Consider the following 25,627-nt stretch of genomic DNA (forward strand, 5'->3'; position numbering starts at 1 on the left):
TGTACGTCCGTCTGTCCGTCCGTAAAGGAGTAAAGCTAGCCGCTTGAAATTTTGCACAAATACTTCGTTTTAGTGTAGGTCGGTTAGGATTGTAAATGGGCCAAATCGGTCCATGTTTTGAAGTAGCTGTCATATACACCGATCTTGGGTCTTGACTTCTTGAGCCTATAGAGTGCGCAATTCTCGTCCGATTCGACTGAAATTTTGCACGATATCACTTCCATCAACTGTGTTAAGTATGGTTCAAATCTGTTCATAACCTGATAGGGCTGTCATATAAACCGATTTTGGGTCTTAACTTCTAGAGCTTTTTGAAGCCGCAATTCTTATTCGATTTGGCAGAAATTTTGTACAACGGCTTCTCCCATGGCCTTCAACATACGTGTGCAATATGGTCTGAATCGATCTATAGCTTGATACAGCTCCCATATAAACCGATCTCCCGATTTTGCTTCTTGAGCCTCGAATCGGACTATAACTTGATATAGCTCCTCCTCCTCCGTCCTTATTCATTATTCTTTGTTTGCCTAAAAATGTATACTGCGCAAAGAACTCGACAGATGCTATCCATGGTGGAGGGAATATAAGATTCGGCCCGGCCGAACTTAGCACGTATTAACTTGTTTTTATACCCACCACCGAAGGATGGGGGTATATTCATTTTGTCATTCCGTTTGCAACACATCGAAATATCAATTTCCGACCCTATAAAGTATATATATTCTTGATCAGCGTTAAAATCTAAGACGATCTAGACATGTCCGTCCGTCTGTCCGTTGAAATCACGCTACAGTCTTTAAAAATAGAGATTATGAGCTGAAATTTTGCACAGATTCTTTTTTTGTCCATAAGCAGGTTAAGTTCAAAGATGGGCTATGTCGGACTATATCTTGATATAGCCCCCATATAGACCAATCGGCCGATTTAGGGTCTTAAGCCCATAAAAGCCAAATTTTTCATCCGATTTCGCTGAAATTTGCGACAGTGAGTTGTGTTAGGCCCTTCGACATCCTTCGTTAAATTCGCCCAGATCGGTCTAGATTTGGATATAGCTGCCATATAGACCGATCCTCCGGTTTAGAATCTTAGGCCCACAAAAGCCACATTTATTATCCGATTTTGATGAAATTCGGGACAGTGAATTGTGCAAGGCCCATCGACATCTTTCCTTAATTTGGCTCAGATCGGTCCAGATTTGGATATAGCTGCCATATAGATCGATCCTCCGATTTCTTGATTTATGGTTTTGGGCCCATAAAATGCTCATTCATTGTCTGATGTCGCCGAAATTTGGAACAGTGAGTTAAGTTAAACCCCTTGACATACTCCTGCAATATCGCACAGATCGGTCCAGATTTGGATATAGCTGCCATATAGACCGATATCTAGGTTTAAGGTTTTGGGGCCATTTATTGTCCGATGTCGCTGAAATTTGAGACAGTGAGTTTGGTTAGGCTCTTCGACGTCCTTCTTCAATTTTGTTCAGATCGGTCCAGATTTGAATATAGCTGCCATATAGACCGAACTCACGATTTAAGGTTTAGGGCCCGAAATTTGGTACAGTGCTTTGTGTTAGGCTCTTCGACATGTTTATGCAAGTTGGCCCAAATCGGTCCAGATTTGAGTATAGCTGCCATGTAGACCGATATCTCGATTTAAAGTCTTGGCCCCATAAAAGGCGCATTTATAATCCGATTTTACTGAAATTTAACACAGTGACTTATGTTCGACATCCGTGTCGTATATAGTTCAGATCGGTATGAGGTATATGAGTATAAGATATGAAATTTTCACCGAATTTTGATGAAAGGTGGTTTACATATATACCCGAGGTGGTGTGTATCCAAAGTTCGGCCCGGCCGAACTTAACTTCTTTTTTTTTCATATGTAGCAAATGTTGTTTGGAAGTTCAAAAATTGCTTAAGAATTCATTCAAATATTTAAAAATTTTAATTATATTTCAGCAGACTAATTTCTTTGGGTGCAGTGACTTATATTTGGCTTTTCGATCCGTTCAGATCGGTTAGTATTTGGATATGGGGGCTATATCTGTTGATAGGGTGTGGATGTTGAAAGTCGTTACCCAAGTCTTTGTTCCAAAATTTATATGGAGCTATATCCAAATCTGAACCGATGTGGCCAATTTGCAATCCTCAACGAGCTACACCAATAAGAAAGTTCGACGGCTATCGTGATTTAGACAGACGGACGGACATAGCTAGATCGACTCAGAATGTCGAGACGATCCAGAATATACAGGGTGGCTGATGAATATTGCTACAATGATGAATATTGCTACATTTTTTTTTCGGTGTATGGAATACATTTTTCTTTTATTCATGTTAAATTAAATTATTAAATTAATTATTAAATTATTATTAATTAAATTAATTAATTAATTAATTAAATTAATTATTAAATTATTATTATTAAATAGAAAAAAAGTTATTACATTTTTTTTTGGTAGCGGCTTTCATCAGCCACCCTGTATATACTTCAAGGTATTACAAACAGAATGACTAGATTAGTATACCCCCATCCTTTGTTGGTCGGTACAACAATCCGATTAAACGGACACTATTCAGTAATGGTTTAACCCTTTTACTGCGAATTAAGAGTAGTAATGGAAACAAGTAAAAAGACTTTAAGTTCGGCCGAGCCGAGCTTTGGATACCCACCACCTCGAGTATATATGTAAACCACCTTTAATCAAAATCCGGTGAAAATTGAATACCTTATGTCCCATAGCAGTTATATCGAAATATGATCCGATTTGGACTAAATACTAATAAGTATCAAGATAAGTATCAAGATACAGTCCGATATAGCCCATCTTCGAACTTAACCCGCTTATGGACAAAAAAAGAACCTGTGCAATGTTTCAGCTCATTATCTCTATTTTTGAAGACTGTAGAGTGATTTCAACAGACAGACGGACGGACATGTCTAGATCGTCTTAGATTTTTACGATGATCAAGAATATATATACCTTATAGGGTCGGAAATGGATATTTCGATGTGTTGCAAACGGAATGACAAAATGAATATACCCCCATCCTTCGGTGGTGGGTATAAAAAAGTATTTTCTCTTCGCAACTAGGTAATTATAGTGCTAAGAAGAACAACAATGCATTTTTGGAGAATGTGTGTTAGTTGGTTTGTCTGTAGCAAAATGTCCTCCTGAGAGGACATTGTACAGTGGTGACGCCCATTGACAGAAATCAAAAAAGTGATATCGCGATTTTGGTACAAAAATTTGTTAAATCTATATATATATATATCCATTTGTTTGTTTGTTTGTTTGAAGATGCGCAACGGTGACATTAGATAGGCCGACATAAGTAGAAATTCGATTGAATTCAAAAATAGACAAAACGATGACAATGTGATGAGAATCAACAGCGAGCATCACCAACAACAAATTCAGTGCCATCTATAGGGGTTAGAGATTATTTGAACAAAGAACAAGTAAAAGCGTGCTAAGTTCGGCCGGGCCGAATCTTATATACTCTCCACCATGGATCGCTTTTGTCGAGTTCTTTTCCCGGCATCTCTTCTTAGGCAAAAAAAAGGATATAAGAAAAGATTTGCTCTGCTATTAGAGCGATATTAAGATATGGTCCGGTTTGGACCACAATTAAATTATATTTATGTTGGAGACCTGTGTAAAATGTCAGCCAATTCGAATAAGAATTGCGCCATTTGGGGGCTCAAGAAGTAAAATAGAGAGATCGATTTATATGGGAGCTGTATCGTGCTATAGACCGATTCAGACCATAACAAACACGTATGTTAATGGTCATGAGAGAATCCGTCGTACAAAATTTCAGGCAAATCGGATAATAATTGCGACCTCTAGAGGCTCAAGAAGTCAAGATACCAGATCGGTTTATATGGCAGCTAAATCAGGCTATGAACCGACTTGTACTTTATTTGACATTGTTGTTGAAAGTAACAATAAAAAACGTCTTGCGAAATTTCAGCCAAATCGAATAGGAATTGCGCCCTTTAGAAGCTCAAGAAGTCAAGTCCCCAGATCTGTTTATATGACAGCTATATCAGGTTATGGACCGATTTGAACCATACTTTGCACAGTTGTTGGATATTATAACAAAACACGTCGTGCAAAATTTCATTCCAATCGGATAGGAATTGCGCACTCTAGAGGCTCAAGAAGTCAAGACCCCAGATTGGTTTATATGACAGCTATATCAGGTTATAGACCGATTTTAACCATACTTGGCACAATTGTTGGATACAATAACGAAACACGTCGTGCAAAATTATATTCCAATCGGATAAGAATTGCGCACTCTAGAGGCTCAAGAAGTCAAGACCCAATATCGGCTTATATGGCAGCTATATCAGGTTATAGACCGATTTGAACCATACTTGGCACAGTTGTTGGATATCAAAACAAAACTCGCGTGCAAAATTTCATCCCAATCGGATAAGAATTGCGCACTCTAGAGGCTCAAGAAATCAATACCCAAGATCGGTTTATATGGCAGCTGTATCAAAACATGGACCGATATGGCCCATTTACAATACCAACCGACCTACACTAATATGAAGTATTTGTGCAAAATTTCAAGCGGCTAGCTTAACTCCTTCGGAAGTTAGCGTGCTTTCGACAGACAGACGGACGGACGGACGGACATGGCTAGATCGACATAAAATTTCACGACGATCAAGAATATATATACTTTATAGGGTCTCAGACGAATATTTCGAGTAGTTACAATCAGAATGACGAAATTAGTATCGTCACCATCCTATGGTGGAGGGTATAAAAAGAGCGCGAGAGGTACAGGAGAGTGTTTTCGGTTTTATTTTTTAACCCTCTTACCCTTGGACAAGCTTTCACAATAGTCTAAAAAACATGGCCGCAAAATATGTACGTAGCTTAGTGAATTCAAAGAAGACTAATGAAAAGAAAGTTATAATTCACATGATGTAAAAGGAAGCGCAGCGAAGCGGGCCGGGTTCTGCTAGTCTTATATAAAAATTCCATTTTTGTTTGTTTGTTCCGTATAGACTCAAAAACGACTGAACCGATTTTTTTTCGCAGATTGTGTAGCTTGGTCTGGAAGGAAACGTAGGCTATATAATTTTTTGATATCGGGAGGGGGTTGGACGCTTCCCCTTATCCCAAAAGTACTACCCAAAAATAAAAGTAGACCGATCAGGACAATATGGGATACAAATGAAAGGTATTAAAAAGTAGAGTACGAATTTCATAATAAATGTTGGGTCCAAGTACCAGGGCCCCAGCTCCCAAAACCACTTTAAATAGGTTTATTTGAAATCAATAAGGGACTCAAATGAAAGGTATTCTGGAGTAGATTACGAATGTGGTCAGGAAGTAGGAAGAAGCTTTACAATTTATTGATAACGGAAGGGGCGGACCCTCCACCGTTACATTTTGACAAACGCAGATCTTCTAAACAGATTACTTCTAAGTTCTTACCCTTTTGTTACAGGACAAAGAAAACTACATTTATCTTAATCTGTAATTGAATTTTTAGATAAAATGCATTAAGTTATTAAGTATTTTGTTGGTAGTCACAACAGAGCACTATATGAAATCGGGAGATCAGTTTATATGGGAGCTATATCAGGTTATAGGCCGACTTAGACCGTATTTGGCACAGTTGTTGGAAGTCATAACACAACACTAAGGAACAGAGGCAAACTTCCCGCATATCAATGAGTGCAGTCCGATTAAAGTTTTAAGCTCAATGGTTACGTTAGTCCTTTTTATTGCCGAGTCCGAACGGCGTGTCGCAGTGTGACATCCCTTTGGAGAGTAAGAAGATGGGCTATATGAGACTTTATCTCGAAGGAGAAAATCGAAAAATACTAAAAAAACAAGTAAAAAGGCATTAAGTTCGGCCGGGCCGAACTTTGGATACCCACCACATCGGGTATATATGTAAACCGCCTTTCCACAAAATTCGGTGAAAAATTCATAACTTATGTCCCATATCAGTTATATTAAAATATGTTCCGATTTGGACCAAATACTAATAAGTACAGTAGATATATCTAAAAATAAACCGATCTGAACCATATACGACACGGATGTCGAAAAGCCTAACATAAGACTTTGTCAAATTTCAGTGATATCGGATTATAAATGCGAATTTTATGGGGCCAAGACTTTAAATCGAGATATCGGTGTACATGGCAGCTATATCCAAATCTGGACCGATTTGGGCCAAGTTGCATAAACATGTCGAAGAGCCTAACTTAAAGCACTGTCCCAAATTTAAGCGAAATCGGACAGTAAATGCCTCTTTTATGGGCCCAAAACCTTAAATCGAGAGATCGGTCTATATGGCAGCTATATTCAAATCTAGACCGATCTTTTGTGGGCCTAAGACCCGAAATCGGAGGATCGGTCTATATGGCAGCTATATCCAAATCTGAACCGATCTAGGCAAAATTAACGAAAGAAGTCAAAGGGCCGAACACAACTCCCTGTCCCAAATTTCATCAAAATCGGATAATATATGTGGCTTTTATGGGCTTAAGACCCTTAATCGGAGGATCGGTCTATATGGCAGCTATATCCAAATCTGGACCGATCTGAGCCAAATTTACGAAAGATGTCGACACAACTCACTGTCCCCAATTTCAGCAAAATTGGATAATAAATGTGGCTTTTATGGGCCTAAGACCCTAAATCGGCGGATCGATCTATATGGGGGCTATATCAAGATATGGTCCGATATAGCCCATCTTCGAACTTAACCTGCTTATGAACAAAAAAAGAATCTGTGCAAAATTTCAGCTCAATATCTCTATTTTTGAAGACTGTAGCGTGATTTCAACAGACAGACGGACAGATGGACGGACATGTCTAGATCGTCTTTTCGATCGATTTTTACGCTGATCAAGAATATATATACTTTATAGGGTCGGAAATGCATATTTCGATGTGTTGCAAACGGAATTACAAAATGAATATACCCCCTTCCTTCGGTGGTGGGTATAAAAATATTCTGAGTGAGAACAGGTAGAGATATCTCTTTGAAATTTGGAATGGTTAGAGCTGAGCAAGTTCGTGTGCAAAATTTCAAGATCCTAGGTGGTCCGGGCGCATCTTGGCAGGCACCTAAAGTTGGTCACCTTGGTACTCCGAAAATTTGTTGGGGTTGCCAAGTCCTCATTTGTGGTCCGATTATCAAAATTCTTTTGCTGGATAGTGCTCAAAAATTCCTAAAAAAATCCTGCTTGAGGTATGCGATATCTCTACTGGTATTGGAGATATTCAACTTTAAAATTTTTTTCCAATTTTGACCTTGATCTGCTTTGTACTTTGAAATTAAGGAAGGCACTTGTATGTATGATTTGGATTTGTGACAAATTTACTACAACTTTGCCGCAACAACGGTTCACATCTGATTATTCAGTTAAACTTTATACAGTTTGGAAATACAAAAATGTGAAGCAAGTAAGAGCGTGATTCGAATCTTGTATACCCTACACCATGACTCGCATTCGTGGAGTTCTATGCGCAGTATCTCTTTTTAGGTAAACAATGCTTTAGGCAAACAATTAAATGCTGAAAATTGTAGAAGTCATTGTGATATATTTTAGTCCATAAGAATTGCGCCTTGTAGGGGCTTAAGAAGCAAAACCGGGAAATCGGTTTATATGGGAGCGTTATCAAGCTATATATCGATTAAGACCATATTGGACATGAATGTTGAAGGTCACGGGAGAAGACGTTGTACAAAATTGCAGCCAGATCGGATGAAAATTGCACCCTCTAGAGGCTCAAAAAGCCAAGATCCCAGATCGATCTATGTGGCAGCTATATCAGGTTATGTACCAATTTGCACCATACTTAATATCATAACAAAACACTTCATTCAAAATTTCAGTCAAATCGGAAGATTATTGCGCCCTCTAGAGGCTCAAGCAGTCTAGACAAAAGATCGGCTTATATGGCAGCTATATCAAAACATGGACTGATTAGGCCCTTTTACAACCCCAACCAACCTACACTAAAAAAAAGTATTTATGCGAAATTTCAAGCGCCTAGCTTTACTCCTTCGAATTTTAGCGTGCTTTCGACAGACAGACGGACGGACGGACATGGCTAGATCGACTTCAAATCAAGAATATATATACCTTATGGAGTCTTAGATGCATATTTCGAGGTGTTACCTATGGTGGAGTGTATCAAAAGTGTATTTATTGCATCTTTTTGAAAAAAGGTACTTTCCTTAATTTGTCTTTATTTAAAAAAATTTGCTTAAATACCTTAATTTTATCATTTTTATACCCTCCACCATAAGATGGGGGGTATACTAATTTCGTCATTCTGTTTGTAACTACTCGAAATATTCGTCTGAGACCCCATAAAGTATAAATATTATTGATCGTCGCGACATTTTATGTCGATCTAGCCATGTCCGTCCGTCTGTCCGTCCGTCCGTCCGTCTGTCTGTCGAAAGCACGCTAACTTCCGAAGGAGTAAAGCTAGCCGCTTGAAATTTTGCACAAATACTTCTTATTAGTGTAGGTCGGTTGGTATTGTAAATGGGCCATATCGGTCCATGTTTTGATATAGCTGCCATATAAACCGATCTAGGGTCTTGACTTCTTGAGCCTTTAGAGTGCGCAATTCTTTTCCAATTGGAATGAAATTTTGCACGACGTGTTTTGTTATGATATCCAACAACTGTGCCAAGTATGGTTGAAATCGGTTCATAACCTGATATAGCTGCCATATAAACCGATCTTGGGTCTTGATTTCATGAGCCTCTAGCGTGCGTAATTCTTATCCGATCAGAATGAAATTTTGCCCGACGTGTTTTGTTATGATATCCAACAACTGTGCCAAGTATGGTTCAAATCGGTTTATAACCTGATATAGCTGCCATATAAACCGATCTTGGGTCTTGACTTCTTGAGCCTCTAGAGTGCGCAATTCTTATCCGATTGAAATGAAATTTTGCACGACGTGTTTTGTTATTATATTCAATAACTGTGCCAAGTATAGTTCAAATCGGTTCATAACCTGATATAGCTGCCATATAAACCGATCTTGGGTCTTGACTTCTTGAGCCTCTAGAGGGCGCAATTCTTATCCGATTGGAATGGAGTTTCGCACGACGTGTTTTGTTATGATACCCAACAACTGTGCCAAGTATGGTTTAAATCGGTTCATAACCTGATATAGCTGCCATATAAACAGATCTGGAGACTGGACTTCTTCAGCTTCTAGAGGCCACAATTCCTATCCGATTTGGCTGAAATTTTGCATGACGTATTTTATTTTTACTTTCAACAACTGTGTCAAATAAGGTTCAAATCGGTTCATAACCTGATATAGCTGCCATATAAACCGATCTGGGATCTTGACCCCTAGAGGTCGCAATTATTATCCGATATGCCTGAAATTTTGTACGACGGATCCTCTCATGACCATCAACAAACGTGTTTATTATGTTCTGAATCGGTCTATAGCCCGATACAGATCCCATATAAATCGTTCTCTCTATTTTACTTCGTGAGCCCCAATGGGCGCAATTCTTATACGAATTGGCTGAAATTTTACACAGGTCTCCAACATATAATTTAATTATGGTCCGAACCGGAACATATCTTGATATCGTTTTAATAGCAGAGCAACTCTTTTCTTATATCCTTTTTAGCCTAAGAAGAGATGCCGGGAAAACAACTCGACAAATGCGATCCATGGTGGAGGGTATATAAGATTCGGCCCGGCAGAACTTAGCACGCTTTTACTTGTTGTTTGTAAAGAGGATATTTAGTAGATGCTTTTTATCATAAACTAGCTGACCGGGCCCGCTCCGCTGCGCCTTCTTTTACTTTATATGGAACAAAAGTTTCCTTGTAGTATTTATGTTCGACAATTAAAGATCTTTTTGTGAAATACCATGCAAACTTGACTAACAGTTTAACAATATAAGTGCCTTTATCTGAATCCCATATGATCTTTATTGGTCTACGAATTTAAGTTTGGATGTAAGGTGTACATCATTCTTGAAATATTTTATTTCAGCTCGATATTCTCACGATGTCTGATTTAATGATGTTTTCGGGGGAGAGGTGGTCCCCCAGATACTTGGCACTGAAAATATATCAGCATCGTGATCTTCTCTCAAATACCATTTATATAAACCCCATATTACCATTGGCTTAAGAGGAGTTTACAGGATGAGGCGTTCCCCAAACACATAGCCCCAAAATAGATTATCAAATTCGTTTTCTAATCTCAAATACCTTTCATTTGAGCCACATAATGCCATGGTCGAAATATTTTTGCCTTTGGGGTGTTTTGGGAAAGGGATGATGCCCTAAATACATGGTCCTACATTTGGATTTCAAATTCGTATTATACTCCCAAATACCTTTATTTGAGCCCCATATTGCGATGGTCCCTAAAAAATTGCTGTTTGTGGGGTATTTCGGAAAAGGGGTAGACCCCCAGAAAATTGGTCCCGAAAATGGGTTTCAACTCTTGCTCTACCCCCCATTACCTTTTATTTAAACTCCGCATTGACATGGTTGGTAAATATGCCCGATTTAGGGGTGTTTTGAGGATTGGAGTGGTCCCCCAAACACTAAGCCGGGAATATATATCAGCAACGTGCTCTATTCTCATATATCATTTATTTGAACCCCATATTGCCATTGCCCTCAAAATTAGATATCAAATTCATTTTCTAATCCCATTTAAACTCCTTATTGCAAAAGTCAGCAAATATGTCCGGATTGGGGTATTGGCTCTAAAAACTGTGAATATTTAGTTCCACTCTCTTTACGACCCAAAATGTCTTGGTGAGCAAATACTCCCTATTTGGGGGTTTTTATGGTGGTGGGACGTCCGCTGGACAGTTGGTCTCTCCACATACCTTTAATTTGAGCCCTCCATATTTCCATAGTCGACAAACATGACCGGCTTGGCGAGTGTTTTGGGGAATAGGCGGCCACTCAGTGAGTTGGCTTTGAAAATATATATCTCGTTCGTGTTCCACTTTAAAAACCCTCTTAGTTGAGCCTCATATTGCAATAGTCAGAAAATACTTACCATTTGGGTGGTGTTGTGGGGTTGGCGTGGCCCCATAGACACTTTTCCCGAATATTGATATAAGATTCGTGCTTTACTCCCAAATACCTTTAATTTGACCCCCATATTGCTATGGTCGTAAATTTGTCCCCTTTGGGGATGTTTTTGGTGAGAGGCGGCCCCCAAACACTTGGTCACATATTTGGATATCAGATTCGTATTCTACATTCAAATATCTTTTATTTAAGCCCCATATTCTCGTGGTCAGTAAATAAGTCCAGTTTGGGGGGTGTTTTGGGGAAGGGGTGGACCCCCAGAAAGGTGGTCCCACATTTGGATATTAGATTCGTATTCTACTCGCAAATACCTTTCATTTGAGTCCCATATTGCCATGGAAGGTAAATATGTCCGATTTTGGTGTGTTTTGGGGCTTGGGGTGCTCCCCCTAGCACTTGGTCCGACAATTGGTTATCAGATTCGTTTGCTTACAAAGAAACGTCCGTCCGTCTGTCTGTCGAAAGCACGCTAACTTCCGAAGGAGTAAAGCTAGCCGCTTGAAATTTTGCACAGATTCTTTTTATTAGTGTAGGTCGTATTGTAAATGGGCCATATCGGTCCATGTTTTGATATAGCTGTCATATAAACCGATCTTGGGTCTTGACTTCTTGAGCCTCTAGAGGGCGTAATTCTTATCCGATTTGAATGAATTTGTGCGCGACGTGTTTTGTTATGATATCCAACAACTCTGCCAAGTATGGTTCAAATCGGTCCATAACCTGATATAGCTGCCATATAAACCGATCTTGGGTCTTGACTTCTTGAGCCACTAGAGTGCGCAATCCTTGTTCGATTGGAATGAAATTTTGCACGACGTGTTTTGTTATGATATCTAACAACTGTGCCAAGTATGGTTCAAATCGGCTATAGCTTGCTATAGCTGCCATATAAACCGATCTTGGGTCTTGACTTCTTAAGCCTCTAGAGTGCGCAATTCTTATCCGATTGGAATGAAATTTCGCACGACGTGTTTTGTCATGATATCCAACAACTGTGCCACGTATGGTTTAAATCGGTCTATAACCTGATATAGCTGTCATATAAACCGTTCTTGGGTCTTGATTTCTTGAGCTTCTAGAGGGCGCAATTCTTATCCGATTTGAATGAATTTTGGCACGACGTGTTTTGTTATTATATTCAACAACTATGCCAAGTATAGTTCAAATCGGTTCATAACCTGATATAGCTGTCATATAAACCGATCTGGGATCTTGACTTCTTGAGCCTCTAGAGGTCGCAATTATTATCCGATTTGCCTGAAATTTTGTACGACGAATCCTCTCATGACCATCAACATACGTGTTTATTATGGTCTGAATCGGTCTATAGCCCGATACAGCTCCCATATAAATCGATCTCTCCATTTTACTTCTTGAGCCCCCAAAGGGCGCAATTCTTTTTCGAATTGGCTGACATTTTACACAGGTCTCCAACATAAATATAATTTAATTGTGGTCCAAACCGGACCATATCTTGATATCGCTCTAATAGCAGAGCAAATCTTTTCTTATAAGTAAAAGCGTGCTACGTTCGACCGGGCCGAATCTTATATACCCTCCACCATGGATCGCATTTGTCGAGTTCTTTTCCCGGCATCTCTTCTTAGGAAAAAAGGATATAAGAAATACCAACCGACCTACACTAATAAGAAGTATTTGTGCAAAATTTCAAGCGGCTAGCTTTACTCCTTCGGAAGTTATTGTGCTTTCGACAGATAGACGGACGGACGGACAGACGGACGGACATGGCCAGGTCGACATAAAATGTCGCGACGATCAAGAATATATATACTTTATGGGGTCTCAGACGAATATTTCGAGTAGTTACAAACAGAATGACGAAATTAGTATACCCCCCATCTTATGGTGGAGGATATAATAAATCTTAGAAAAAAGCAGCTGCGAAATTTGTATGTGAAACTGTGAATTCTCAACGAATTTAAGTATTGAGTCGAAGACATTATTTGTTGAAGAACGTAAGTAAGTCTCTACAAGAGACTTGACAGACAAAATTATTGACATTTTTTTGACCTTCACAAATTTTTTAGTTAAGGTAGTTGTAACAAGTAAAAGCGTGCAAAGTTCAGCCGGGCCGAATCTTATATACCCTCCACCATAGATCGCATTTGTCGAGTTCTTTTCCCGATATCTCTTTTTAGGCAAACAAAGGATAAAAGAAAAAATTGATATAATAGTTCGAATCGCACAATGTTTGAACTGAATGTTGGAGACCAAAAGAGAAGTCATTGTTTAAAATTTCAGCTAATTCGAGTAAGAATTGCGCCCTTGAGGGGCTCAAGAAGTAAAATAGAGTGATCGGTTTATATGCGAGCTGATGAAGACAATCTTTAATGTTGAAGGTCATGAGAGAAGCCGTTGTACAAAATTTCAGCCAAATCGGATAATAATTACGCCCTCTGAGGGCTCAAGATCAAGATTCCAGATAGGTTTATATGGCAATTATTTCAGGTTATTGATCGATTTGAACCATATTTATCGCAGTTGTTGGAAGTCATACCAAAAAACGTCATGCAAAATTTCGGATAGGAGTTGCGCCCTCTAGACGCTCAAGAAGTCAAAACCCCTGATAAGTTTATATGACAGCTATACCCGGTTATGGACCTATTTCAACCACATTCAGCACAGTTGTTGGAAGTCATAATAAAATACCTCATGCAAAATTTCAGCCTAATCGGATAAGAATTGTGCCCTCTAGTGGCTCAAGAAGTCAAGATCCAATACCGGTTTATATGGCAGCCATATCAAAGCATAGACCGATATAGCAAATTTACAATCGCAACCGAGCATACGTATAAGAAGTATTTGTGAAAAATTTCAAGCGGCTAGCTTTACTCCTTCGAAAGTTAGCGCTTACGACAGACAGACGAATGGACGGACGGACATGGCTAGGTCGACTAAAAATGTCATGACGATCAAGAATATATATACTTTATCGGGTCTTTGACGCATATTTCGAGGTGTTACAAATATATTTAGCCCCTTATGGGCCACTTAAGGGCGAGTTGTAAAAAAAAGAATTAGGGTGGTTTTTACCTTTACTTCCACCATCCTATGGTGGAAGGTAACCCCTCGAAATATTTGTCTAAGGCCCCATAAAGTATATATATTCTTGACCGTCATGACATTTTAAGTCGATCTAGCCATGTCGGTTCGTCTGTCTGTCGAAAGCACGCTAACTTTCGAAGGAGTAAAGCTACCCGCTTGAAATTTTGCACAAATATTTCTTATTAGTGTAGGTCGGTTGGGATTGTAAATGAGCCATATCGGTTCATGTTTTGATATAGCTGCAATATTAACCGATCTGGGTTCTGGACTTTTTACCCACTAGATGTCGCGATTCCAATCCGATTTGGCTGAAATTGCATGAGGTGTTTTGTTATGACTTCCAACAACTATGCCAAATGTGGTTCAAATTGGTTTACAACCTGATATAGCTGTTATATAAACCGATCTGGGATCTTGGCTTCTAGAACCTTAAGAAGCCCTAATTATTATCCGGTTTGGCTGAAATTTTGTATAACGGCTTCTTCCATGAACTCCAACATACGTGTCAAATTTGGTCTAAATTGGTCTTTTGCCTGATACAGCTCCTCTATAAACCGATCTCCCTATTATACTTTTTGAGCCCTTAAAAGGCTCAATACTTATTTGATTTGGCTGAAATTTTAGACATGTTCTACTGCGGTCTGCAACATTATATTCTATTAGCAAGGCAATTCTTTTCTTTTATGCTTTGAGCCTCTAAAAAGAGATACCGGAAAAGAACTCGACAAGTGCGATCCATGTTGGAGGGTATATAAGATTCGGCCCGGCCGAACTTAGCACGCTTTTACTTGTTATACCCTCCACCATAAGATGGGAGGTATACTAATTTCGTCATTCTGACTGTAAGTACTCGAAATATTCGTCTGATCGTCGTGAAATTTTATGTCGATCTAGCCATGTCCGTCCGTCCGTCTGTCTATCTGTCGAAAGCACAATAACTTCCGAAGGAGTAAAGCTAGCCGCTTGAAATTTTGCACAAATACTTCTTATTAGTGTAGGTCGGTTGGTATTGTAAATGGGCCATATCGGTCCATGTTTTGATATAGCTGCCATATAAACCGATCTTGGGTCTTGACTTCTTGAGCCTCTAGAGAGCGCAGTTCTTATCCGATTGGAATGAAATATAGCACGACGTGTTTCGTTATTATATCCAACAACTGTGCCAAGTATGGTTGAAATCGGTCCATAACCTGTTATAGCTGCCACATAAACCGATCTTGGATCTTGACTTCTTGAGCCTCTAGAGTGCGCAATTCTTATCCGATTGGAATGAAATTTTGCACAACGTGTTTTGTTACGATATCCAATTACTGTGCCAAGTATGGTTAAAATCGGTCCATAACCTTATATAGCTGTCATATGAACCGATCTTGGGTCTTGACTTCTTGAGCCTCTAGAGGGCGCAATTCCTATCCGATTTGGCTGAAATTTCGCAAGACGTTTTTTTATTGTTACTTTCAACAACTGTGTCAAATAAAGTACAAGTCGGTTCATAACCTGATATAGCTGCCATATAAACCGATCTGGGATCTTGACTTCTTGAGCCTCTAGAGGTCGCAATTATTATCAGATTTGCCTGAAATTTTGTACGACGGATTCTTTCATGACCATCAACATACGTGTTTATTATGGTCTGAATCGGTCCATAGCCCGATACAGCTCCCATATAAATCGATCTCCATATTTTACTTTTTGAGCTCACAAACAGCGCAATTCTTATTCGAATTGGCAGACATTTTACACAGGTCTCCAGGTCTCGCTCTAATAGCACAGCAAATCTTTTCTTATATCCTTTTTTTCCATAAGAAGAGATGCCGGGAAAAGAACTCGACAAATGCGATCCATGGTGGAGGGTATATAAGATTCGGCCCGGCCGAACTTAGCACGCTTTTACTTGTTTTAATTTAATTAATTTAGTCACTTATTACTGTGTAGCAGTATTGATTTACCACCACTTCTGTGGTAAATGGTTTTATAACATTGTTTGAAACACCCAGAAGAGAGATAGACTTACTGATTAGTATACCGATCGAATCAGAATCACTTTCTGATTCGATTTAGCTATGTCCGTCTGTCTGTCTGTCCGTCTGTCCATGTTAACATATGCACAAACTATAGGTCGCAGTTTTCAACTGATCGTCTTCAAATTTGACACGGGCATGTTTTCCGGCCTTAACACAAAACATATTGAAATTGGAAAAAATCGGTTCAGATTTAGATATAGCTCCCTTATATATGTTCGTCCGATTTGCAGTAATAAAAGGATAATTTTTTAACCGACTATCTCGAAATTTTGCAGGAAGCTTTTTCTTACGGCTCTCGACATTGCTGGTGAAATTCATATAAATCGGTTCAGATGTAGATATAGCTCTCATATATACAAATCGCCCGATTTTCACTCCTATGGTCCCTGCAAGCGCATTTTTGACCAATCATCTCAAAACTTTGTACAACTTTCGCCAATTTTCCATAATATCTTAATAGTTTGCTAGAAATCGGTTCGTGACATTTTGAGTCGAACTAGTCATTTCCATCCCTCCGACCTTCCAGCCGTCCGTCTGTCTGTCGAAAGCGCGCTAACTTTTGAATGATTGGAGCTAGCCGCTTGTAATTTTCCACAAACACTTCTTATCGGTGTAGGTCGGGATTGTAAATGGGCCAAATTGGTACATGTTTTGATATAGTTGCCATATAAACCGATCTTGGCCTTGACTTCTTGAGCCTCTAGAAGGGGCAATTCTCGTCCGATTTGAAATTTTGCACATAGTGTTGTGATATTACTTCCAACAACTGTGCGGAGTATGGTTCAAATCTGTCCATAACCTGGTATAGCTGCCATATAGACCGATCTTGGGTCTTGACTTCTTGAGCTTTTAGAAGGCGCAATTCTTACCCGATTGAAATGAAATTTTGCATGAACCATACTTAACACAGTTGTTAGAAATGATACTAAAACACTATGTGGAAAATTTCAGTCAAATCGGATGGGAATTGAGCCCTCTTGAGGCTCAAGAAGTCAAGACCCAAGATCGGTTTATATGACAGCTATATCAAAACATGGACCGATATGGCCCATTTACAATAGCTAGCTTTACTCCTTTGGAAGTTAGCGTGCTTTCGACAGACAGACGAACAGACGGACGGACATGGCTAGATCGACGTAATATGTCGCGACGATCAAGAATATATATACTTTATGGGGTCTCAGACGAATATTTCGAGTAGTCACAAACAGAATGACGAAATTAGTATACCCCCCATCCTATGGTGGAGGGTATAATAACAATCGATCCCTAAACTGGATAAAGGTATTACTAAGGGAATGTGTTGAAAAACTTTGTTCCCAATTTGGAATACTATAATAATATTTAACTTCAACCTTTATGTCTATATTAATTTAAATTAGGATGTGCTTATAAAATGACCCAAATCGAACGCTATCGTCATTTCGACTGACAGACATAGCTAAAACGAATCAGGAAGTGATTCTAAGCCGATCGGTATACTTACCAATAGGTCTAGCATTTCGACTTCTTAGCGTAGCAAATTATTTCTGAAAGTTATAACATCTTTACCACAGTGGTGGTGCAGAGTATAAGAAGCAAACTGAAGAGACCAATGATGTAATAAATTTGTCTCTCATCCATTTAGCAATATTCTTAGAAGTTGTCTTGGAGTGACTAGTGGCATTTTCAATGGATAACAAAATGCTGTGTTCAAGGCCTACTATAATGCAAGGTGCTAGAAATTGAGTGTGCTCTTGTATTGCCAACTTTTATTACTATTTAAGTGAAGGGCAACTGTTTTCCGCCGATGGGTCGAGTAAAAATAATTTTATTAAATTTGTCGGTCGAGGAGTCGGTAGAGGAGATTTTAATTCATGATCCCATGTTAAGCAGTCTTCCACGCATCCTTTAGTCTTACGATATAACATTCTTAATTATAAAATAACGCAATAAGCATTACACTGGGAGGTAATAAGATTTGCAAGTAAATTAAATTTAAAAGAAAAAGTGTAGAAACCACATTTAATTTTTTAAAGAAATATATTTTTTCTTAGCACAGCTTTCTAAAATAAACTAAAAGCAAGTAAAAAGGTATTAGGTTCGGCCGGGCCGAACTTAGGATACCCCCAGGCCGAACTTTGGATACCCCCCAGCTCGAACATATAAATTAACCAAATTTCGTCATAGTACGGTGAAAAACGCATATATTATGAACCTATAGCAGCTATATCTAAATATCGTGCGATTTCCACCATATTCAGGAAGGCTATGTTAGGGTCTAACAAAACTCTTTGTACCAAATGTATCGGTTAAAAAATGCATCTTTTATGAGCCTAAGAACTTACATCGGGAGTTTGGTATATGTATAAAGCATCTATATCCACATATAGACCGATCTGAACCATATAGGGTAAGAATGTCGAAGAGCTCAAAAGGGCTTACTGTGCCAATTTTGAAAGGTCCAAGGCCTTAAATCGGGAGATCGGTCTATATCGCAGTTATATATCTAATTATAGACCGATCTGGGCCATATTGAACACGAATGTCGAAACGCCTAACACAGCCTATTGTGTCAAATCTCAGCGTAGTCGAGTAATAAATGTGCTTTTATCAGTATATAAGACAGCTATATCGAATGGCCTCGGTACGAATGTCGAGGGGCCTAACACAACTAATTTCGCTGAATTTCAGCGACATTGGTTATTTAATTCACATTTTATGGGTCTAAAAACTTAAATCCGGAGATCGGTTTATAATGCAGCTACGTCCAAATCGGGAACTATCTCGGCCGTATTAAACTGGAATGACGAAGGGCCTAATACAACTCGCTTTCCCAAATTTCAGCGAAGTCAGACTGTAAATGCGGCTGTTATGGGCCCAAGATCTTAAATCGAGAGAGAGAGAACCTAGGCCGTATAGAACAAGGATATCAATAGTCCCTTCACAACTCACTGTCCTGAATTTCATTAAAATCGAACGATAAATGCGCCATTAATGGGCCCAATACTTTAAATCGAGAGATTGATCTGTACGGTAGTTATATCCGATTCTGAACCTATCCGGGCCGTATTGACCAATAATGTTAAGAGTCTTAACGCAACTCAAATTTCAACGAAATCGGATAATAAACATGGCTTTAATAGGCCTTATACCTTAAAACGGCAGATCGGTCTATATGTGGGCTATATCAGTATAGTCCGATATAGTCATCTTCGAACTTAACCTAAAGAATCTGTGCAAAGTTTCAGCTCAATATCCTTATTTTTAATGACTGTAGCGTGATTTCAACAGACAGACGGGCGGATGTGGCTAGATCGTCTTAGATTTTTACCAAGATCAAGAATATATTCTTTATAGAGTCGTAAATAGATATTGCGATGTGTTCTAAACAGAATGACAAAATGAATATACCTCCATCCTTCGGATTTGGGCATAATCACAAATTTTGGCCGGCCGGAAAGCTCGTGCTTAGATTTTCAAACTCTTCAATTGCATGCCAGGCAGGTGGAATCAGGAATCACAATAAGGTATTTACTATCCAATGCGGTTGAAATGACGACTGATCTCTAGGTATCATCCTGTCCTAGTCCAGGTCCTTCACAATTTTTTGCGCCCTTAAAATCATTTAGCTCTCTTGCATCTCTTTGCCTTTTAGTTTGACCTAAGGATATACAGATGTTAATGAATCACGACTTCATTTGAACAATATTTTTATACCCACCACCAAAAGATGTTGATTTGCGACCCCATAAGGTATATCTATACTTGATCGACTTACCATCCTAAGTCGATCTAGATGCATTGTCCGCCTGTGGAAGTCATGATGGCGGTCGATTGCGTAAAGGTAGTCGCTTGCAATTTTACACAGATACTTCCTATTTATGTATTGGGTTGCCCAAAAAGTGTTTGCGGATTTTTTAAAAGAAAGTAAATGCATTTTTAATAAAACTTAGAATGAACATTAATCAAATATACATTTTTTACACTTTTTTCTAAAGCAAGCTAAAAATAACAGCTGATAACTGACAGAAGAAAGAATGCAATTACAGAGTCACAAGCCGTTGAAAAAATTTGTCAACGCCGACTATATTAAAAATCCGCAATTACTTTTTGGGCAGCCCAATAGATCGTAGGAGATTTGAAATTGGCCCATATCGATCCAGATTTGGATCAGATCTCCAGATTTGACATTTTGTAGAGCCTGGAAACCATTATTGTTATCGATTTGGCTGAAACTTTGTACGTAGTGTTCTGGTTTTCAATATCCGTGATAGGTATGGTCTTAATCGGTTCATAACCTGGTATAAACCGATCTCCCGATTTGCTATCATGATCCCCTGGAATTCGCAATTGCTACCCGACTGACCTGAAATTTTGAACGGAGTATTCTGTTACTTGCAACAAGCGTGCCAGCTACGATCCAAATAGGTATTTAACCAGAAATACTTTCAATATAACCGATCTCCCGATTTGACATATTGAGCCTCAGCAAGCCGCAAAGGATGAAATTTTACTCTAGTGTTGTGATTGTTATGATTTCTAATAGTTGTACGAAATACGATCCATATCGGTGTATAACATGATATAGCTCCCTGGAAAACGGAATTGTTGTCCGATTTCGCAGAAATTTTGCGCGTATTGTTCTGTTATAACTACCAATAATGTGGTAGGTTAGGTAAGAGCGACAGTCCTTAGACAATGTTAAGTCCATTGTGATACCACAGTAGCGGAAGACCAATGCTTCTTGTCTGAATCGAATCCACGACCCCTTCTCTGGTAATCGGAGCACGCCACCAACTCAGCTCCAAAACAGGGTATAATCTATTAAAGATCCTATACAAACCAATCATCCGATATCATCCAAGATCCTTTAATTTTGGCTGAATTGATAGAATTTTTGTACGTTAAGTCCTACGTTCCCTTCCAATAAGATCGTTTGTGTTCATTTTAAGGACAATCTATGGTGATGGGCTCCCAACATTCCGCCCGGGCGAACTTAGCACATTTTTACTTGTTACTTCACGATTTTCATTTCCGAGCCTACTGATCATATCCCAAATCATTCTTCCTTAACTAAGCGGAGCTATAGCAGCTAATCAACGCTAATTACGTAACTAATACTCGTCACTTGCTCAAAAGTCATAAACAAATGTCTTATCCAATATCATTATTTGAAATTTGTCCTTCGATTACACGAATTACATGACAATCTTATCTAAATTTATTTAATATTGTTGATTGGTGATGAAAATTCTCTTTAGTTGATCACTGCACTTGGTTGTAGGTTTAAATCGAGCCATTGATATCTATTTCAACCGCTGAACTGAGTGCTACTTGTTTCACTGAACTTAAAGCGCTGAAATTGATAAATTTCTGTTAAATAAAACTCAAATATAACGAACTTTCAGGAAAATTAATTACAGTAATTAAAACAAAACAAGTAAGAGCGTGCTAAGTTCGGCCGGGCCGAAATTAATATACCCTCCACCATGGATCGCATTTAAAGTTCTTTGCGCTGTATCTCTTTTTAGACAAACAAAGAATAATGAAAACAATTAAGAGCGTTCTATATTCGGCCGGGTCGAATCTTATATACCATCGAATCTTATCCACCATTGATCGCATTCGTCGAGTTCTATGCGCATTATCTCCTTTTAGACAAATAAAGAATATTGATTAAGAACTGTTATGCTATTGGAGCTATATCAAGTTATAGTTCGATTCGGACCATAAATTAATGCTGAACATTGTAGAAGTTATTGTGTATTATTTCAGTTCATTCAGATAAGAATTGCGCCTTGTAGGGGCTCAAGAAGCAAAATCGGGAGAAAGGTTTATATGGGAGCTGTATCAAGCTATTGATCGATTCAGACTATATTAGACACGTATGTTGATGGTTGCGAGAGAAATTGTTGTACAAAATTTCAGCCAAATCGGATGAGAATTGCGCCCTCTAGACATTCAAGAGGTCAAGGCAGCTATATCAGGTTCTATACCGATTTACGCCATACTTAGTACAGTTATTGGAAGTCCCAACAGAACACCTCATGCAAAATTTCAGCAAAATCGAATAAGAATTGCGCGCTCTATTGGCTCAAGAAATCAAGATCCAAGATGGGTTTGTATGACAGCTATACCAGATTATTAACCGATAGTGATACCAAAAGACGACATGCAAAATTTCAGTTAAATCGGAGGAGAATTGCGCCCTCTAGAGGCTCAAGAAGTCAAGACCCAAGATCGGTTTATATGGCAGCTATATCAAAACATGGACCCGTTTAAACTATACTTAGCGTAGTTCGTCGAAGTGATACTAAAACACCACGTGCAAAATTTCAATAAAATCGGATAAGAATTGCGCCTTTTAGAGGCTCAAGAAGTCAAGACCCAAGATCGGTATATCAAAACATGGACCGATTTGGCCCATTTAGAATACCAACCGACCTACACTAATAAAAAGTATTTGTGCAAAATTTCAAACGGCTAGCTTTACGCCTTCGAAAGTTAGCGTGCTTTCGACAGACAGACGGACGGACATGGCTAGATCGACTTAAAATCACATGACGATCAAAAATATATATACCTCATGGGGTCTTAGACGCACATTTCGAGGTGTCGCAAACAGAATGACGAAATTAGTATACCCCCATTCTATGGTGGAGGGTATAAAAATCGACACTTTACAAAAGCAAGGACAGAATGGAACTCACTACCGATAAACCACTACTATTATCATATGGGTGGTATTGTATTGGGTTGCCCAAAAAGTAATTGCGGATTTTTCATATAGTCGGCGTTGACAAATTTTTTCACAGCTTGTGACTCTGTAATTGCATTCTTTCTTCTGTCAGTTATCAGCTGTTACTTTTAGCTTGCTTTAGTAAAAAAGTATATTTGATTAAAGTTCATTCTAAGTTTTATTAAAAGTGCATTTACTTTCTTTTAAAAAATCCGCAAATTACTTTTTGGGCAACCCATATATAAAAATGAATATTAGCATTTTGGCACTACAGTCGCATATAGTTTTTGTCAATAATAGCAAATATGTTGTTTTGGAGGGTAAGCATCTGTCAAAATAAATCAGTTTTCGATAGACGCCAAAGGATTTACACATATTTTTATACCAACAAACAAATTTGACAGGACCAAACTGCTCACATATCAATTTGAGGGTTGGATGCAAATTTTTGTTGATGTTGCGGCCGGGATTTGAATCAAGGCTTTTGGAGTTATGGACGGACATGCTAAACTCTGACCCCTGTCGATCATCTTGAAATTCTAAGTCGAATTAGCAATGTCCATCCGTCTATTGAAATCACGATATCAGTCAAATTAATTAAGATATCCGCTTGAAACTTTGCACAGATACTTGTTATTGTTATAAGTCGTTGGGGATTGCAAATGCGTCAAATAGGTTAATATTTGAAAGTAGCTTCCATTAAAAGAATGGTCAGATCGGTACAAACCTGATATAGCTCCAATCAGCTTTAGGTGACATTTCGCACATAGTGTTTTCCTAATTTCCCTTTCTACGAATAAAATTTTTGGTCGATTTGCCAGAAATTTTAATTTAAGCCGAATCCATGGTGATGGTTCGTTTGTTTTCATTTTTAGGACAATCTATGGTAGTGGGTTTCCAAGATTCGGCCCGAACTTAGCACGTTTATACTTGTTTCTGTAACCTTCTTACATACTTTGGGATCATATTGTTACCGGTGATAAAAAAATGTATACATTACGATAATCCAAAACAAGGCGAAAATCCACGACATTGAAGTCGGGTCAAACGATAACAGGAGACCTGTACTAAACACAATTCGATTGAATAGATCAATCAACGAAAAGATAAACTGTAGATAGTTAACTAATATAAGTTCCATTATACAGGATACAGTTCTTCGCTATTAAAATGGATAAAATCGAACCTTATTGTCAGGATACAAAAAGAAAAATTTGTTTCTGCATTTTTTCCGAAAACTAATGTGAGTTGTGGGGTTTCATAAATGACTTGCCGAATGTAGTACTCCATTCTACAGTACGGATTATGTGAAGATATTTCTATCCTATAATTTTTAGACACATCAGATGTTACTTACTACTACAGTAAGCCAGGGTATGGTAACATTTTGCATTTGTTTGAAAACACTATGAAGAAGAAGACCTAGACCCATTATTAAGATTTCTGATCAGCTGGAATTGTTACTGACTTTCAAATTTGCATTTTGCGATACCTTTTAATTAAGAGCATAACTCAATTTTGCAAACTCATAAAATTTTTTCCAATATTTCTTCATTTTCTTCTTCTTCCACGATTTCTTTAATTTTTCATTTTTTTTCCAGTTCTGAGAATTTTTTTTTTCACAATACACTGTGCAAGATTAATTTCGTTAATTATATTCTATTTTCTGTGTTTGAATTATGGCGGCTTTTATTTGCCAAGGCCCGCAATTTTATTTGATATTTTTCAAGATAATAAAAAATAACACTTTGTTTCTTTTTAAGATATCACGTCTTTTTCTCTACTCTAAACCATGTAACTGCACTCAGAGTCATCAGGCGCGTTCACTAGACTAGAATGAGACGTTGGCCTGTTTTTGTCATCGCATTGTGTTGTAGCAGTTATTGTTATTGTTATAATAATCTGATAATACCTTGTATTGCCCGCCTCACAGAGATATGACAAAAGACTATTTGAGTTTGTGGAATTCGATAAAAAAAATCTACTGCAGTCTCATTCAGAAAAAGGTGTGAGGATGGGAGAAGATACCCCATAAGAACACTTCGGGAAAGAGAAGAATTTGAAACAATTAAAAACATGTTTAGTTCGGCCGGATCCATAGATTCTGCTAAAAATATGAATTTAGATGAAGAACGTATACGTACATTATTGCCAAATCAGTGTATAATTTAAGCTTTTGGGGACCGCAGGAAACTTCTTGGGTTTACTATATAAGTCAGCCATATAAGGTAATAAACTATATCGAAATTTGAACCGATATAGCTCATTTGCAGTTCCGAACGACCTACAACAATAAGAATATCCAGAATATGTATATTTTGTAAGGAATACAAATTGAATCAAAAATTATTGAAGGACAAAATGGTGATCTGTATAATTTCAGTTCTACTGCTTTATTTAAAAAACAAGTAAAATGGTGTTAAGTTCGACCGTGCCGAACTTTGGATACCCTCCACCTCGGGTATATATGAAAACCACCTTTCGTCATAACCCGCTGAAAAATGTATAATTTATGCCACCATAGCAGCTATACCGAACAAGTAAGAGCGTGTTAAGTTCGGCCGGGCCGAATCTTATATACCCTCCACCATGGATCGCATCTGCCGAGTTCTTTGCGCAGTATCTCTTTTTAGGCAAACAAAGAATAATGAATATGGACGGAGGAGGAGTTATATCAAGTTATAGTCCGATTCGGGGCTCAAGAAGCAAA

At 38.4% G+C, this 25,627-nt stretch overlaps 1 protein-coding gene across 1 annotated transcript in view; it reads right to left on the reverse strand.

The window, feature by feature from the left end:
- The window catches only part of LOC106095180 (venom acid phosphatase Acph-1), a 167,428-nt gene extending 142,820 nt beyond the window's left edge, over positions 1 to 24,608 (reverse strand). Inside the window, exon 1 of the mRNA XM_059371054.1 lies at positions 24,410 to 24,608. The gene's annotated coding sequence lies outside the window, so the exon portion shown is untranslated. The remainder of the gene's footprint in view (positions 1 to 24,409) is intronic.
- Positions 24,609 to 25,627: the final 1,019 nt, after the last annotated feature.

This window comes from Stomoxys calcitrans, chromosome 1 (assembly GCF_963082655.1).
Source record: "Stomoxys calcitrans chromosome 1, idStoCalc2.1, whole genome shotgun sequence".
NCBI classification, from domain to species: Eukaryota; Metazoa; Arthropoda; class Insecta; order Diptera; family Muscidae; genus Stomoxys; species Stomoxys calcitrans.